This window comes from Aythya ferina (genome assembly GCF_964211825.1).
Source record: "Aythya ferina genome assembly, chromosome: 10".
Classification (NCBI taxonomy): domain Eukaryota; kingdom Metazoa; phylum Chordata; class Aves; order Anseriformes; family Anatidae; genus Aythya; species Aythya ferina.
Genome location: NC_140306.1, coordinates 3,921,908 through 3,928,381, shown reverse-complemented (window position 1 = coordinate 3,928,381; position 6,474 = coordinate 3,921,908).

Below are 6,474 nucleotides of genomic sequence, written 5' to 3'. Positions count from 1 at the left end.
CTGCAATAAATCTTGACATATTATCAGCTTTAACACAAACCATTGATCATTTAATTTCAAGTGGTTTCCTTCCCACTGCTTCAAGAAGAGATTCCTCTCCTAAGGATCAGGTACCTGTAACCATGAAGAAGCCAACTCTCAGAGAATGTTTTGCACCTTTCTGTCGGAACATAGTCAAATATTTTCCTGGCAAAGAGACACCACGGACCCATCTAGATGGGACAGCACAGCTACAGGGAGCCCCCAGGGAGGCTGGAAGCGTTCCAACGCTGGGCTCTTGTGGCAAATGCCTGTCTGTACTGGGATCCATGCAGACTACAGTCTCCTAAAGAACAGTAGTTGCTGTGAGAGAAGGAATTGTTTGTGCTTCAAAAGACACGGCAATGTTTGGAAATTTTGCTTTCATTCTGGACTGGAATAAAAAACAACCTGTCAACACCTCCTTTGAAGTGAAAATGAAAATTGAGACAAAACAAGAATCATCATTTAAGATTAACAAAACACTTTGTTAACGTTTGGAGGTAAAACATTTTGCTTTTATATTTCTATAAATAAACCATAATTGCTTATGTTATTTTGTAAAGATTATAGTGTAGTCCAAAAATGTGCAACTGCTTTAGAACTACAATATATTTGTCATACTGAAATAATGGAACTTTTATTAAAAAAAAAAAAAAAAAGTAATTGATTGACCTGCTCCTGCAGAAATGTCTTTCCATGAAAGGGAGGCTGTTCCTGAATCCCTCTGATTACCTGCTGTACTGGTTGGGGTTGTGCAAAGCTGGTACCTCCTCGGTGTACACTTTTCCAAGACGATCTCCTTCCTGCTCTGCTTGGCTCCTCTGAAGGGCACGTTGTTTTGAATACCAGCTTCCTCACACCTTAGGCTCCAGGTGAAAAAACAAGTCTGCTGGTAATCTGAACGATCGGTTAGTGTGCGGGGTGGTGTAAAGGCAGCTTTGTGTCCTAGGGATGTACTGGGAGGAAGGTATGAGAAAGCCAGCTCGGAATGAGCACTACACAGTCTCGCAGTTCCAGAGAATCAGGGGGACTTCAGCTGAGTTAGTTTTGAGGCCAGTGGCTAACTTTGCTAAAGCCTAGAATATTTACCAAACATAGCTTTTTATTTTTATTTTTTTCATCTTGCTGTTGGTACTTTCAACATAAAAACCCAACTCCCACAAATACAATCTTTGTTTTCAGCCTTGTCTAGATTTCAAGCACCCCAATTGAGCTATTCTCATCTTTTGATGTTCCCAGGCCTTCCAGATCTATTAAATGATCTTCAGCCGTTTCCTCAGAGGAGGGATGTAATTTGTCTTGAAGTGGCTATGAGGTACTTTTAAATTAAATAATAAATATACAACTTTTTAGTGTCATTTTGTTGTATCGTGCTGGTGTTCCTGCAACTATAAACGTAATAAAAACACCCAAACCTTAACCTCCTCAGGTAAATCCTATGATGTATATTGATACGTCATTTTTTTGAAGATCTAAGTGGGTCTTGAAACACGATTCTTCTGATTTTCTTACACTCACTCTGTATTCTGCTGCACTGCACTTGCTTGATACTGAATCGCTACAGATTTTTTTCAAAGCGTGCTAATCAATTTTGGTTCAAACAGTTAAAATACCTTACAAATTGCTGTCACACATCAGTGAATGAAATTACTTTAAGCCAGGTTAGGTCAGGAATCTCCAGACACCTAATCTAAGCTTCATTACTGAAAGTAAAGGTATCTGCAGATCGTGTGTCTTACCTTGTTGCATTCAGCACTACAACCATTGATCTGTGCCCAGGGCTTTGATGGTGTGTAATTCTGTGGAAATTTTCAGGAGCGTTAGAGACCTGAAGCTCAAGAATCAGGTTTTGGCTGTTGTAAAAAGACCTTCCAGGGCAGTGAGGAAAAGCAGTGCACCTGAGCCCCTGCTGTGGGCAGGAATCCTCCCCTCCTCTTCCCCCGAGTGCCGCTGCTGCTTCCCCTGCGTTAGGGGCCTGGCCACGCTGCTGCATGAGAGCTGCTGCTGGTGTTGAGAGTTAACCTTGCAAAAGGAATAGTTTTCAGCTGGCTCAATGCAAAGGAAGGAACTGGAAATGCTCTTTTTGGGGAGTGCACATTAATATCTTAAAGATCCATCAGAACTGGCAGTATTGGTTTCTGTCTCTTATTTTGCCTGCAAAGTGTGACATGGTTACATTGCTGGAAGTTGGTTTCCAGTTTGTTCTAATTTCTGCTGGTGTTTTAGGAAGATGAGAACGTGGAAGTACACGATTATGCTATACAATTTGTATGTTACGTCTGTCTTCCTTCAGTACTGATGAGTATGAACATAATTCTTACCAAATCAATGCTTGATCTGAGCTTCTGAAGTGTAAGATCTTTTTTTTTTTTTCTTTTTTCTTTTTTTTTTTTTAAATGAGATTTGTCCAACTGCATAAGGCAGAACTGGATTCATATTGCTAAGATACTGGACCTGGTCCTGCTCTCTTTAAAAATTCCAATAAAATAAAATAATGTTTTGCAGAAGTTTAAAAAAAAAATCTAAAATAGGCTTTACATAAATTTAGTGCAAAAAGAACAAATCTGTATTGGAAAATGATTTCTCAGTCTTTTGCTGCAAGTTTGAAAGCACCACATCTCCTTTCCTAACATGACTTTTTTCATTGTTGGTTCTCAGTAAATACTCCACAAGCAGCGTTGGGAATTTACACAAAACAAAATCGTGCTCTCTGTGTATGCTTTTATTACAAGGCGTGCCAAATACCTTTCAAAGAGTAATTAACATTTCTGTCTCATTAATGTAGAAACTCAGGTATGATTGCCTAACTCATTTGGTTGAGATCACACAATGTATTAATGATGAAACCACACACAAGCTTTTTTGTCTTCTAGGATTATATTTAAATGTTTCTCCTTTGAGAATAGAAGGGAAATATGAATTGCTGTGAATTGAAATATTTTTCAGTTAGCTGTGAGGATGTGGGTTTCAAAACATGCAGGCCTCCCCTCATGTGAGCTTCATCCTAAATAAAATGCATTTGAAATAATCTTTGTTACCACACAAACATGTAAAGTCATTTGTGTGCTCTCTCTGCCTTATTTCCAGAGAAATAATTATGGTTTTTATTCTGTTCCTGCTCCAGAGGAGATGATTGTCCTCCAAGAAAGAGGTAGTCACTATTTGTATATCTTTAAACATTTTCCCCGAAACACAAAACAAACAAAAAACCCACGGTGTTTTCATTTAATTTGCAAGGCTGTGGTTAAATTTCCAAGACTTCTTGATGCCATAGTTCAATGTTTTTATTTTTTGTTTCTAAAAAAAAAAAATCTATTTCAATGAAAATGTCTTTCCTATAGGAAACAAAAAGCTGTTGGAAGTGTATACTTTGAAAAAACGGTCTTCTATTAATTCTAGTGGAGGAAGGAGGGGGCTGAAAAATAGAAAGCATTTTCTCTTACTGTGGTAAGAGGAAGGAGGAGAAACGACAGGGAATATGGCTTTACTATTTATTTCCTACAAGTTGGGGAATGACACTTTTAAAAATGAAAGATTGCTGTCTCTTTGAAATACCTTTTGCACTGAAAAAGTAAGTTTTTATAGATTTATGTACACATTCTTTATCCGTGAGCAGTATGGAAAAGAGGACTGGAAAAAAAAAAAAAAAGAAATGAGACATTTTCTGTTGCATCAGTGCATGCAAGGATTCAAAGGCAAAGCAAACTGTGTAACTGAAACTTCTCCATAAACCATTTTTCCAGATCTTACTAAGCATTGCTTCCCACTGTCCACTGGTATCTACAGAACACAGTCAACTTTTCTAATGATTCTGAAGGGGGCCTAATCTAGTCAAACGTCAATGCTTTGTCATTTTAATAAAAAATGTTTTCAGTCCAAAGATATTTGTAACCAGCACATAACATTTTGTCATTCCTCCAAAAATTTTGGTTTTGTCTGGCTAACAATAAGAAGTGGGCATGATCTCACCAACGGCAGTGATTTAATTAAGCTTATTGAATGGAGCTGCTGCCTAAATGGCAGGCCATTGTTCAGTGTTCCGTACGTGCCACTGAAGTATCTGTGAAAATACAAAATGTTGTATTTTTTACTTGGCAAAAATAGATTTGGAGCTAGAATAGATCTGCTTTCTTGTCTGAGCAAGTGGAAGGAAAGTTCTTTGATAATGAAGAGTCAGTGCTAGCATACAGTTGGTTTGACTCTTGGGATTCTCTCACACTGTGAAATAAAGATCTTCCTCCAGTGTCATTCTGCAACATTTTACTTAATATCCTTTGCTATTAAATAAAATTATACGACATGTAAGTGCTACAATTCATATAATACAAGTCCACTTTCTTCAAAACAGAAGTTAAAAGGATTGGAGTGAAACCAGAGGCACTTTTCCCTATTGATTAAATCCTGCCAAAAGTATTATATTAACTTGTATCTCACTTTTAGAGACAAGATCTGAGAGTGGTGGCCCCTATTGGCTTTACCTATCCTCAGAGCAGCATCTGTTACAGCGCGGTGCCGATGAAATTCAGAACCTGACAGCAGCGGCACAGAAAGTTGGAGGGCTGCAAGCATACCTGCCACATCGTGCAGCATTAGCATCAAACCTTCTACTGCTGCTTTTTACTTTCTGCATGCAAAGAAGTAGCTCTGAAGTGCTTAGTAAAAAGGTCAAGTAAGTTTTATTCTATTTCAAAATTAGTACTCAGTTCCATATTTCTGTGCAGAATATAGAACAAGAATTTAGATCAATTTATTTTATTTTATTTTTTTTCAACTTTAGTGAAGAAATGCAATGTTTTACCAGTTTAGGACACTTGAATTTGTCTCCTATGGTTTTTAAGTAGGTAGTGGAAGTGTACTGGTCTTTAAAATGTATGTTTATGCCTCTCTAGGCTTGTTTTGGCTGGTGGAATTCTTTAAGAGCAATCATGCTGGGAAATGCAGTTTCTTATGAAAAACTGAAAATCAGGAGCACGTGACCACCTCCAAGAAGTATTACAGGGAGTAGACTGGGCTGTGGATGTGAGCTGATGTGGTGTCTGAGGGGAAATGCAGTCAGCTGGGGTAGATAAGTTATTTAAGAAAAGCTGTGTTTTAGGAAAGGTGTGTTCTCCACTCCTTTGTTGTAGTTAAGGTTGCAAAGGTAAACTATTATTTTTGCTGCTTTAATTAGATTTTGACACCTCTTTTAAAATAAAGGCGACCTTGAGGAAAAGAGCTCAGAGTAACTTGTAATCTGAGTTGTATTGTCCTTTTGTATCATCAGCGTACCTGCGTACACTTAGCACGTCTGTTTTCAGCCCAATATTCACTGTTTGCTTTGAGTGGTCAGAAGAAAAAAAGACAGCTAAATTCAGTGTGGTTTTAATGCCATCACATGCAGCATGCTGTTTGTTTGTCTGGCCTAGGGTTTCAGGCATAACTTTGTCTCTGGTCATTTATTTGCTTAACAGAGTTAGTTAATGATGCTGCCTGGCTGCTAGGGAAATAGGCAACACAACAGACATACAAGTAAGCAAAAGTGCCAAATCCTAAGTATTGCTGGGACTTTTCATGTAATTGACATCCACTGGGGAATACCAGTTTCTGTTTTAGAAGCTGACAATTGATCCATGGCCCCAAATGGACAATTCCTTTGTAAAACACTTAGCACTCGAAAGCAGCGTTTTAGAAAGCATCAAACCATGGCATGTTGGTCAGAGAGAGCCCCGAAATACTAAATCTGACCTATCTGTACCTGCCTGAAACCATTTTTGGAGGCAATAAGAGACTTTTCCTAAGCTTCCTCTGACAACACAGCACTCAAGGGCAGCAGCTCCATGCTCCTTGAGGTGCCTCAAGTGAGCTGGCCCATCCCTTGCAGCTGCTGCTGCTTTTCCCTCCTCCTTTGGACCAGAGGCCCAGGGCATTGCAGTAACTCCCCTCTGTCTGACCACTGCCTTCACCAAGGGCCCCAAACTTTTTGTAAGGTCTGTTTGCTTTCACAATAGCATGAACCAAGGATTTTTTTTACAGTATGGCTGTGAGTATGAAACCATAACTACCTGTATTATATGTAGAGTTCCTACAGTCAAAGAAGCCTGAAAGGTTCTTGATGTTAGAAGGCATACTCTTAATATATTTTTCTATATGATGAAATTGCCAGCAGAGACCACTAATTCTACACCTGTGCTCAATCCTGATTGCTGAAATCAAGACGAGGGAGCACAGAAGGTTGCTGGCAGCAGGGCTGTGCTTGCCACAGGTGCCAGCTCTGTCTTTTACCCCTTGTGGTCCCCGAACCAGCTCGTCGTGCTGTGATGGATGCCAGCTGTGCTTCCACCCAGGGCAGCTCTGTCAGAGGCTTTCTGCTTCGTTGTTGCGCTGCTCTTGAGAGGGAGGAGAAGGTGCCAGGGGCCTTGACGTAGAGACAACATTGGGACCCCTCTGGGCATTAGGATCCCTCTTGGTCAAGGC